Genomic DNA, 13,020 nt, shown 5'->3' with positions numbered 1-13,020 from the left:
GACTTTCTGATTAGGCTGTACTTCTTCTAATATAAACAAGAAATGCATCTGATCATTTGAATGTGGCTTGTTTTTCAATGCCCCATGTTTCTGCTTTTGGTTCCAATTAAATTAATAAATAGAATAGAATCATCACAGCAACAAGAAATACACATATACAAACAAACAGTACACACGACACAGAACAGAAACATTCAATTTTTTACATATTTACATCAAGGACAATGGTTACCAAAAACAGAGTACTGTACAGTTATTAAAATTAAATACAATAAAATACAGATAAGAGGCAAATCAGGTTATAGTGTGAATCGGTTGATGAAATAGTGCAAGTTACAGCGCAGATGTAAACATCTGTGTTTGTTGGGAGCAGTTCTGATTGTACAGTCTGACAGCTGCAGGGAGGAAGGACCTGCAGAAACGCTCCTTCATGCCTCGAAGATGCAGCAGTCTGTCACTGAAGGAGCTCTGCAGTTCAGCAACATTTACATGCATGGGGTGGGAGACTCTGTCCATCAGAGATGTTATTTTGGCCAGAGTCCTTCTGTCTCCCACCACCTGCACTGGGTCCAGGGTGCATCCCAGAACAGAGCTGGCCTTCCTGATGAGTTTATCCAACCTCTTTCTCTCAGCTGCTGATAAACTGCTGCTCCAACATACAACATTGTAAAAAATGACTGATACCAGAACAGAGTCATAGAAGGTCTTTAAAAGTGCTCCCTGGACTATAAAATATCATTACAACTGTGTCCTACACAAAACATGTCCCTCATTCGGTGTTTGGGAGAAAACAAACTGAAAACCATTTTTCAGAATTAAAATAAACAAAACCACTGTAAAAAGAGTTATTGCAAAGTATATCAATAATAAAACACCAGGTCTTCCTGGTTGTTTCTTTCATAAAACCACCTTTAAAGGGGGATTTCTTTCACCTTTAAAATACTGCTGGGTTCAGCTAAAACAGTTATCATTAACTTAAACCACATTTGTACAAGTGCCCCCCACGCTCTTGTTTACCTTTTGCATATCACAAATATATAATATCAGGACCACGGAGAGTTGACTTCAATGATACACTTAGATGCAATCCACAACATTATGAGATATTCTTTGGACATCTCATGTCCTCGCTCCCAAGTTCATGCAAACCTTTGCCACTTGTCTCGCCCCATGGCAAAAAGCGTTATTTGGATAGGCTTCTCAGTCTAATAACCAAAGGCAATACAGACTCAAGATGACTGACAATAGGTAAATCTAATCAAAGTATTGTATTTACATGGTTTTGCTCTTCACTATATAAATAAAATGGAATGCAATGATTCATGTTTAAGAAGCTGTGTTTCTTTTGTTCTGCCTAAAATTAAGAAAGAAAAAAAGAAAGATATTATCTGCATTCAGAGTTTTTCCCTTATCATTTAGTTCCAGGTGACCAAAGAAAAAAAGGCATCAAACCTCTTCACACACACTCAGTACTGACACTCTACTTAGCAGGTTACATTTACTGCTGTAGTTCTGGTTTAATGCCTATTCTTTGTTTTCTGCAGTGAAATGAGGCGTGTATCGGTTAGCCACAACCAAACTGAAAGAAGCTACATTTTCCATCTTACAACGTGGTGAAACCCACAGAACCACACAAGGAAAACAAATGAGAACAAAAATTTATTCAGCTGATAGAAACCAGACACTACAAATAATGGCATCGTTACTATAGATTAGTCTTGGCAGCCGGGGGTCAGTCCGCCAGGGCCTCCAATCCTGGCCGCCACCCGACACACAATGCACCCGACCCCTATGGCGCCTCCTGCGGGTGGTGGGCCTGCGGGAGGATGGGCCCATGTCTCCTCTTCGGGCTGTGCCCGGCCGGGCCCCATGGACTAAGGCCCGGCCACCAGACGCTCGCCCTCAGGCACCCTCCCCGGGCCTGGCTCCAGGGCGGGGCCCCGGTAACCCTATCCCGGGCAGGGTAAACTGTTCCCTCGATATTCTTTTCATAAGGGTCTTCTGAATCGCTCTTTGTCTGGTCCCTCACCCAGGACCAATTTGCCATGGGAGACCCTACCAGGAGCCCCTGGGATCCCTGGGACACACAAACCCCTCCACCACGATAAGGTAGCGATTCAAGGAGGAATAAATAATAATTTTAAATATATATATTTATAAAAAAAAAAAATTAAAAAAAAAATTAGATAGATAGATAGATAGATAGATAGATAGATAGATAGATAGATAGATACGCCACGCCGGTCTATCCTTCCAGCTCCTTCTCTGTGGATGGCCACCTCTGGTCTGAGGTGCTGGGGGACCAGTCAGTGGTTGGACTGGTGGACTACTTCAGTGAAGAGTAGACGACGTCTGGCTCTGGTTTAAAGTCTGAACACAAACACACACAGTTCAAACAACAGGAAACATGATTACAAGCTTTGTAGTTCAATCAAGACCTTCTGTCTCCACCTCTGCATCACACAGTCCCAAATAAGACCAGAGAACCACCTCATAGTTATATAGCTTGCATAGTTTCCACGGTTTAACTGCTTCATAACACACTGAAACAAATCAGAAAACCTAAATCTGAGACCCAGTGATCTGTAGCAATTAGCTGATCATGTGCATTAAATTACATTAAAAGGCCACATGATTGCTGCTTTCAGAGTCTCTCTCTCTTTCTCGCTGCAGTATTCCCTGGGTGAGATAGAGGTGAGAGCTTCAGAGAGTAATGGTCAGTAGTGGTGTAACAATGAAAGGAGACGTGGGTGTTTAAAGTTTGAACAAGTCACTTGTAAACAGAAAATCACAGAGGGCCTAAAATTGAACCCTGTGGTACACCACAGGTAACGTGAGCTAAAGATGGTAAGATATTATTTATGATGACCACAATTGTCATGGTCCTGGGCCATGTGGGCCCAGTATTCTTAGTTCCTTGTATTTTTGTATTTCGTTCCTTATTTAGGCCATGTTTCCTGAATTGCCCTGTTGTGTTGTTCCCTAAGTGTTTTCCCTTCATGGCTTTTACCCCCTGTGTGCCCCTCTGTGTATCTGTGAGCCCTCGTCTCTCCTTATGTTTTATTCCATGTTTCCCCTGCCCGTTATGTCTAAGTTCTCCCCGTGCTCTCTCTCCCCCCCCTGTGTGCCCTCTGTGTATTTATGAGCCCTCGTCTCCCTTTGTGGTTGTTTCATGTTTCCCCAGCCCGTTATGTCTGTGTTTTCCCCGTGCTCTCTCTCCTCCTGCCTGAACCTCTGTGCACTTCCTGTTTACTTTGTGACTCTCACGCCTGTACATGTCATGTTCAGTTCACCCCGCCCTGTCTCGTTATGATTATCAGTGTCACCTGTGTTCCCCGTGTGTTCCCACTTTCCTCGTTAACCCTCTGTGTATTTCTGTCTGTGTCTCCCTCTGTTCGGCGTCGCGTTCTCCCTCATGCTGTGTGGATTTCCCTGTTTCTCTCTCCTTGTGCTTTAGTTTTCCCAGTTTAGTTTATTTTGTATTGTTTCTCGTGGCCAGCAATAAAGCTGTGTTTTTTGAGTTTATCCCCGTGTCTGTGAGTCTGCATCTTGGGTCCTCATCCTGCCTGCCACACAGCTGAATCATGACAACAATAGTTCTTTGTAAGAGATGTAAATGGCAACAACCAACTGCAATGTTCCTGATTTCAACTAATTTTTTTTTAACAAATCAATAATCACATGACTAAAACGACATTAACAAAATCTGCACAGACAGCATGTTGCCACAAAGCTGGTGAAGAACCAGAGAATCATGTTAAAGTGATGTTGAGTCTGGACAGACCCCAGCCCAGCAGCCAGAGCCTGATCTTTAACAGGTAATCAAGGCAGTAATGAGCTGGCAGGCTTGTAGGTTTATAGCCTCCATTTATATTTGTCACTTTGAAGTCTCTTTGTTGATTCTCAACTTGTGTTGTCAGTCTTGTGTTGATATGTATACACAAATAGAAAGATTACTTGTGTGTTCTCTCGAAAAGGGATTTGTAGCATGTGGGACTGTAGGCTCAGATTTATGTAGGTAGATAGTAGTATTAGCTGACAAATATGTGACAGTACAACTCATACTTATGTTACGGAGGAAGACTAAAGTAATTTAAGAATTTTTGGTGTGATGGCTATTTCTCCATAACTGATGGTTTCTGTTCTCACTGCTGCAGCTGGATCACTCCCTGCACAATTAAACACATAGAAATAATTGCATTTACAATGTTAAGAGTACTGTTTTATTTGTCTTAATGCATGCTCAATCATCCACGTAAGTAAATCCGAAAAGGTTGATTCTGTTCTGATATTTTGTATATTAATACACACGGGGTGATCGTGGCTCAAGAGTTGGGAGTTTGCCTTTTAATCAGAAGGTTGCCGGTTTGAGCCCCGGCTTGGTAGTTGTGTCCTTGGGCAAGACACCCGTTGCCTACTGGTGGTGGTGGTCAGAGGGCCTGGTGGTGCCAGTGTTCTGTCAGTGGGCCCCAGGTTGGCTGTGGCTACAATGTAGCTTGCTGTCACCAGTGTGTGAATGGGTGGATGACTGGATGTGTAAAGCGCTTTGGGTTCCTTTGGGACTAGTAAAGCGCTATATAAATACAGGCCATTTAATGATCAAAGAACTGACCTCCCAGCTCATTGTTCATTCATTTGGCAAGCTTCGGTCATTTTGCAAATGTACTGTTTATACGATTGAAACCTGCTGCTACGGCCCTTAGCCTCGGAGAAAGTGAGAAAGCCTTTTTCTCTTTGAGCAAATCTAAGAGTGCCAGGACTCACTGACAATTGGCTAGCTGGAGACCCGTGCCAGCCCTCCTGTATGCAGATTGAAATTCGTCAACCCACATAGATGGTTGGCTGCCTGGGGATCCTGTGGTCCTACGTGTAGCAATGATTGGCTTATTGTGCTCACCTGTGGCTACAGAAGGCTGGAGATCCTTCACTCTGGGGGCTGCTGCTTAGGACTGAACATGCAGTTTGTCCCTTTTGCCTCTCTCTCTTTGAACTTTGCTCACCAAACTCTGTTCATAGTTTTCAAGTTTGCTTGTTAATCTCTGTCTATGGTTGAACTTAACTGGAGTAGAGTTTGGTGGTGTTACAGCATGTGAGGTTAGCTTTAGTTTTTCACTCACATGTGTGTTAGTTAATTGTGTGCAGATTATTTGCCCAGTGGTCGGCAGAACGTGTCCCTGTCGGTTTTCTGTTTGAATTTTGCAATAAAAGCTTTATTTCACTTAGTTTTATGTGTGAGGGCTTATGTATGTTATCCCTCCCTGTCCCCTAACAGAGGAGGTCGTAACACCTCTGAGACAGAAGCTGAGACTGAAGAAGTCACTTGGATGAGGGAAGAAATATTTCTCCCACTGAAGGCACTAAATCTAGAAAAAGGAAAAAAACTTTTTGGGAGTATATTTTTTTATTGTTACACTATAGCTCTTGCAGGGCATTTTTATTTTGGTTTAATCAGATATTAAGCAGTAACCTTTATACACAGCTGTGGGTTTTCAGTCTTTTTCCACTTCTTACCACCTCTGCTGAAAAACGTTTGACCTGAAAGAGCTGGTGGGTGTTTCTGTGAACATGGGAGGCAGACGACCACAAAGCTGCCATCTTCTTCTAATGCAGACTGACACGCTTCACCACAGAGCACAACACATGTTGTTCTCACAACATGAACACTTATGTTAGCCAAACCAGGACACACTGTGGTAAGAGGTCTCATCACCCTCAGTCTACAGTTAACTGGTATCAACAACAGGAAGTTGCTTTGGGGGTTTCATGTGCAGAAAGAAGTCAAAAAATTCATTGTATTAAAGTAGGTTAAGTGTGATTATTTTGGTTGCTTAGACATCTCCTAATCCCAACTAATTATTTCTGTTTACAACTTGTTTGCTAAATCCCACTTTAACACTCAGTTATGGCAATCGTCAAAAATTACAACACATTTGTTGAGGTAAGGTGGACCTGAGGCTGAGACTACACAATTAGTTATGGCCAAATGTGGTCCACAGACCTGTAGATCTGCCAAATTTAAACCAGTCTGAGATATGCTGTTCCTCATAGAACATCACTGAAGGTTGAATTGATGGTAAATGGCCTGCATTTGTATAGCGCTTTTCTAGTCCATAGGACCCCAAAGCGCTTTACACTACATTCAGTCATTCACCCATTCACACACACATCCACACACTGGCGATGGCAAGCTACATTGTAGCCACAGCTGCCCTGGGGCGCACTGACAGAGGCGAGGCTGCCGGACACTGGCGCCACCGGGCCCTCTGACCACCACCAGTAGACAAACATGGGGTTAGTATCTTGCTCAAGGATATTTGGCATGCAGGCAGGAGGCAGCCTGGGATCAAACCACCAACCTTCTGATTAGTGGCTGACCTGCTCTGCCACCTGAGCTACAGCCACCCAATTGGTGAACATGATCCTTCATGATCATTATGACATGCTGTAATCAGTTTGATCAGTCGGCATCATTCTGGCACAAGCACTCAATACAGAATTTTGAAAAAGTAGAATCAATCAATCAAACAAATCACTCACAAACACACACACACACACACACACACACACACACACACACACATGTGGACAGAGATCTCCGCTGTTATTCCCGGGATCTGCTGGAGCCACTCGCCTAGCTTGGGAGTCACTGCACCTAGTGCTCCGATTACCACGGGGACCACTGTTACCTTCACCCTCCACATCCTCTCGAGCTCTTCTCTGAGCCCTTGGTATTTCTCCAGCTTCTCGTGTTCCTTCTTCCTGATATTGCTGTCACTCGGAACCGCTACATCGATCACTACGGCCGTCTTCTTCTGTTTGTCTACCACCACTATGTCCGGTTGGTTAGCCACCACCATTTTGTCCGTCTGTATCTGAAATCTGTATCACAGGATCTTAGCTCGGTCATTCTCCACCACCCTTGGAGGCGTCTCCCATTTTGACCTCGGGACTTCCAGGGCACATTCAGCACAGATGTTCCTGTACACTATGCCGGCCACTTGGTTATGGCGTTCCATGTATGCCTTGCCTGCTAGCATCTTGCACCCTGCTGTTATATGCTGGATTGTTCCACTGGCGTCTTTACACAGCCTGCACCTGGGGTCATGCCTGGTGTGATAGACCCCAGCCTCTATGGATCTTGTGCTGCCATGATTAGTGCCTCTGTGCTGTCTTTCAGTCCAGCTTTGTCCAGCCACTGGTAGGATTTCTGGATATCAGCCACCTCCTCTATCTGCTGGTGGTACATACCGTGCAGGGGCCTGTCCTTCCATGATGGTTCCTCGTCTCCCTCCTCTTTCTTGGGTTTCTGCTGCCTGAGGTATTCACTGAGCACGTGGTCAGTTGGGGCCATCCTCCTTTTCTGTTGTGCACCTTTCTCTTGTTTTGGTATATTTTTCTCTTAATTGTGTATATTTGTCCTGTTTATTATTTATTCCTGCTGTCTTAATTCTTATATTTTATTCCTGCACAGTTTTTGTGGCACACCAATAATTTTACTGTACATGTACAATAACCATCAAGGGATAATATTCTTCTTCTGTTTTATTCTATAATTTCTCAAATTCTGATGACTTTTTAAAAGCAACCAATGAACTCTAATTACCAGTAGATATCATAGTATTCCCATCAGCCTCATGCTTATTGGGAAAGGTCAGCATGCTACTTACATAGTAAATATAATTAATAGACCTACTAACCCAGATGTTAGTAAAATGAAAAGAATGTAGGAATTGTGAAAGGCGATGAAAATGACAAGCTGCACATCTCTGCAGAAGATGGTAGTAAAGACTGATTAAGAACAGTTTTTTGTTTTGTTTATCTTGGCCCTCCATCCACACTGAGACAGCATTTTTGGTCAAGGCTTTTTGAAAATGCTCTCCAAGTGGATACATTTGAAAACACTATTTTCACGTCACAGTGTGGACAGTGTAACCACAGGCTTTCGTAAAAAAAAAATGGCTCATTTTAGTCATATCATGCAGTCATGTGACCGATTAAACTGAGATATAGGAGGGCATTATACAGCAGTTGTTTTGTTTGCTCTCAATTTTGACAGCCCTGTTAAAGATTAATATCAGTTTTAATATCCATTTCCAAATGTATCAGGATTAGTGTAGATGTAGCCTAAATGGGGTGGTGAAATCTTCATTCAGACACCTCAGACGTCTGTCAAAGGTTAAACCTTTCCAGTCGGGACACTATCATCCATGCTTTGATAACCTCATGATTGAATTAATGCAACTCTCTTTTAATAGGGCCTGGCCTCACTCTAGTCAGCTGAGCAGCTGTCACTGTCAGTGCCTAAATCTAAATGAAGAGTGAGCATTTTAAACTATAGCCTTGAAGCTTTGGAATGATCTTCCTCTTCACTTCAGGCAATCTACTTCAGTGGTGGTCGTTAAATCTAGGTTAAAAACATTTTTATTCACTGGCTTTTGAACCAATGGGTAACTGATACTGTTACTTTATTGTTATTTTTTATTGTTTTTATTGTTCCTATTGTACTTCTTATATGTCTGCTGTACAGCAGTTTTGTTGACCTTGTATTGTTTTTAAAGTGCTATATAAATAAATTATGGTATGGCAGTTGTCTGTAAAGGATCATGTCTGTAAAGAAGGGGCATTTTGGAAGAAAAGCAGCTTTACCTCTCATATTTGAACTTTTTTGCTTCGTTTTGATGATGATTTGTCCATACGTGACATCTTCTGTTCTGACTGCTGAGTGGATTACAGCACTCTCTACAGAATAAAACAAATAAGGAAGACATCACTGTAGGTTATACAGTTGATAGCAGAGCTGATTGGAAAGACAGCTCTGTTGTACAGAAATGTCTACACAAAAAGCATTTGCATCATTAGTAGCGGACAATAGCATTTACATAGAAAACATGACTACATTTCACAATGATGCTTGCATTGGATCAACATATCAGAAACTCAAAAGTTAAGTTTTTAAAAGTTGCATTTGGAATTTAAATAGAGACACTTAGATAAATAGAATTGAGTTTAACTGTGGTTTCACACCTGCAACTTTTTCAAAAATCTGAGACAGGATGTTGGACGACTGCAGAGCTGTTAGCTTCTGTTAACCACAGACCACAAACACAGTCGAACACACAATGAGCAACATTAAACACATGACAAAAAACTACACTGGATTAAGATGATAACGTTTACACATTCTGGACAAAAGAAGTAAAACCAAAAAAAGTCTATTAAAAGTGAGAAGCATAAAGTTTAACCCTGAAAAATAAATAAATAAATAGTACTGGCAGGAGGTGATAGTTTCCGATCTCATCCATGACCTTGTTTTAGTCTTATCCTGTTCATGAGTATTTCTTCACACTAACATGAGGGTTTATACTCATGTTAGTGCATGTTTGACCATTCTGATAGGTCAAAGAAGATGCACATTTTTCCATGTTGGTGGCCTATCTGTCTGGAAAACCTCATCTTACCTGCCAACTTCCTCAGAAGTTACTCCATAGCTTCACTGTCTGGCTCAAGAGTATTGAGCATCACAATGAGAGGCCTGATTCATAAAGCAAATACTCCAGTATCTCCCCATCAAATGTCTGATAAATCTATCTCATCACCAATCGTCATGAAAGCTAGCTCATGCAGCTGGCAATATCTCTGTGATGAGGTGGGTCCAGGGTCCAGCATGACACACATTAGTTTGTCATGACAAAATACATCATATTTTGGCATGACAAGTGAGAAGTGAGTGTCTTGCTAAACTATAAAGACAGGAACTTGCAACAGGTCGTATCTCAAATGACCACTTAAAGATGCAAAGTCTTACTCTTTAATAGAACAGGACAATCTGGTTTCTAAAGCTGTAATGGAAATTATAACGTCGAGGCTGCTTCCTCCCATCTCATGGTACACAAGTGCACACAGAATCTTATCAGACCTAATAAGGATTTTATCCGCATACAAATGATTACATATTTCTAAGCATAAACAACAATATAAAAAATATCAATCCTGACAGGCACGTGGGTGTATTTGGCTGAGTGCTTCTGCCTGAGAGAAGATTGCCTGCATATTGAAAAGCTTCTTCGGATTCTAGGAAAAGATACGACATCCAGCTTGAAGGACTAATAATGTATAGTGGTAGCAGGAAGGACTGCATACAGGCTCACTCTTGTAAAATGAGTCTTCATGGCAAGAATGTGATTGAACTTGGTAGTGAGTGTCAATGGAACCCTCTGTTAATAAACTCCCCTTTTCATTAGCCAGTCATGCCTAATGTGATGCTTCTAAGAGGCCTATGAGTCAGTTGCATCACTAAAAACTGTCTATGGCCAAAATAAAGTCATCCATCCCTTGCCTGGAGCTTTGCACTGCTGTGACAGGGGCACAGCTAGATGAAGATTACTGCCACAGGTTGTTAACCAGAGACTGAACTCAAACCTGAGAGCATTTCAAATATTCAAATGTACTTTATACATGTGAGGGCAGCTGTTAGAAAGTTTTCAAATTTTTATTTTGTTGTGTTTGGAATTTCATAGGATTCCTATGTTGGAGAGTGGCAACCAAGCAAAAAGTCCAGTGCATCTGGTATTGTGCATTGTTTTACTACCAGTGAATAATTCCCAGTAGGGCCACGTATACACCTACATCTACCTGCTTACAAGCTTACAAGATGGCCGACACTGAGGCAAGCATCAACCAGCAATCAGTGCAAAACACAGTTTATAAAACTACAAAAATATTTCCTCTGTTTGAAAGGCTGTTTTTCACTGTTAAATGTTGCTGTACATTTTTAACTCTACCATCAAAGACATGTAATCAAAATTAAAAGTGTAGATTACTCAGCAAACAAAAACGCCAATTGTACATTCCAGAAGTCTGAGTCTCACCTTCGGGTTTCCTGTGAACACATCGTTTCACCAGCAGAACCAGTAACACCAGTAGAACCACAACACAGACTGATCCAACACATGACAACACAGAGAGAACAGGAAGAGAGAGTGATGGAGGAAGAGTGATGGAGGTGGAACCAAGAGGAGAGGTGGATGTAGGTGGAGGTGTGGTGGTGTGTTCCCCTAAAATAAAGCAAACACAGTCATTAAGTTGTCGTCACATTGTGAATGTTGAAAGCTGCAGAAACACAGACAGGTGAGTGTGTCACCTGTGACAGTGATCCAGCTGGATGGAGACTCTCCATGACCGCTGATGTCACACTTGTAGAGGCCTTCATCAGACCTGGAAACATGCTGGATGGTCATGTGACCTGTAGGCTGCTTCCTGATGAGGGAGCCATCTTTATAGAAAGCAGCTGGGAGGTTGGAGGGAGGGGTCTTCGTTTTACAGATCAGAGTGACGTCATCTCCCTCCATCACAGGGAGGACAGGACTCTGCAGGATCACTGATCCACCTCAACACAGAGACAAACTACAGCATTTCATCCATTTACACACAGCTTCATCAACACTAACTCCACACACTCAGCTTACCAGTGACTGTCAGGTTAACCATGTTACTGATGGGACCCTCTCTGGACTCACACCAGTAAACTCCACTGTCATGAGGGAAAACATTGTTGTTACACGAAGAACCAGCTGGTTTTCCCCACCCATCTCCACACTGAGTGCTCTGTTGTTTGCTTGTGTTTCTCCTCAGAGTCCATCCAGCAGAGCTGTCGTCCTCCTCACAGCTCAGAGACACAAAGTCTCCTTTAAATAACTGAGAGCTGCTGGGACTCACAGTCAGACGAGCTGTGAGGGTTACAATGAAAGGATCTGTTAGACTTTTGTTAAGAGATATAATTCTGTGATAAATTCTTCATTTCATCAGTTTTATATGTGAGAACATGAACATGAACCCAATCAGGTCATATCAGTGAGCATTTCTCAGGTTTAAACTGTAACAGAAGAAGGTTACTGACCTTGGTTTGTTGTGCAGCTCAGCAGTGAGATCAGAACTAAAGAGAAATGACACTCAGGTTGATTTGAGGTGAACATAAAGAACAACTCCACACAAACAGCTGACAAACACACAAACTCATCTCTCTGATATATCTGCTCATTTTCAATTTGATGATACAATCAAGGGGGGGCAGTGGTTAGTTCTTCTGCTGCACAACAAGGTGTTGGATTTGAATCCACACACTTGTTGAGGTCCTTTGGTGTGGAGTTTTTTCTGTTTGACCTACTTCATAGTACCAGAACCCCTAGAGTTTGTTTCCTTCCACAAATGAATAACATTTCATTTATATTTTGATTGTTCCATGCCAGCCATGAATGTTAAATATATGTTTGACGAATACAGAATAAAATGTTGTGTGGATCTGTTTTGAAAATGAAACTCATAGTCGAAAACACTTTGTGGCAAATGTTTTAAAAAGTTTGAACAACAAAACGGTCAAAAGGGAATTTGATGCTAAAAAAAAAACAGGTGAAATTTTAATCCATCATTTTAATTAATAATCTAACTGAGACGGAGCTGGAGTCTAAATCCACTGTTTTAAAATTACTGGAGTCCATTACAAACTAACATTCACACGTACGGCCAGTTTAGTATCATTAACCAAACATGTCTTTGGACTGATGCAGGAAACCACAAGACACTAACCACTGCACCTCTATGAAACCTGTAGTGTTAGATATAAATTCTAATTTTTTTATTGTTTTTTGTTTGTTGTTTTTTAAACAACTCTTCTTATATTTATATCTAAAATTTCAATGCTTCATTGTCCTCTTACTCAGTTTGAAATTTTATATAAAACAACTCTTGAAGCAACCTTTATTTATATGTGTACTGCCTTTCTGTAAATATATACAAAATACCCACTGCATTTAAATAACCCAGTAAAGTCATGTGTCCACTGTGCAGCTGTGTTGATATAATGAGTGAATGATTTGATCTTTTCACTGCCTGCTGTGTTTCCTCGACTCCTGAGCAAAGATAAAGAGTCAGTTCAGACCTGCAGTTGGTCCTCGTGGTGTTTGAACTTGAATTCAGCCTGATTTGTTTTTCATGTCTTCTCCTCCATCATCAGTTATCAGGAGA

The 13,020-nt window shown here is 41.7% G+C and overlaps 1 protein-coding gene across 1 annotated transcript in view; it reads right to left on the bottom strand.

The window, feature by feature from the left end:
• Window positions 1-13,020, bottom strand: part of LOC308400339 (uncharacterized protein) — a gene marked incomplete at its 3' end in the record, with an annotated part of 203,250 nt that overhangs the window by 141,389 nt on the left and 48,841 nt on the right. The window lies entirely within an intron of this gene.

The sequence above is a fragment of the Rhamphochromis sp. 'chilingali' genome (assembly GCF_963969265.1).
Source record: "Rhamphochromis sp. 'chilingali' genome assembly, chromosome: 1".
NCBI lineage: Eukaryota > Metazoa > Chordata > Actinopteri > Cichliformes > Cichlidae > Rhamphochromis > Rhamphochromis sp. 'chilingali'.
Note: the sequence above shows the minus strand (reverse complement) of the source record. Positions and strands in the feature narration are given on the sequence as shown.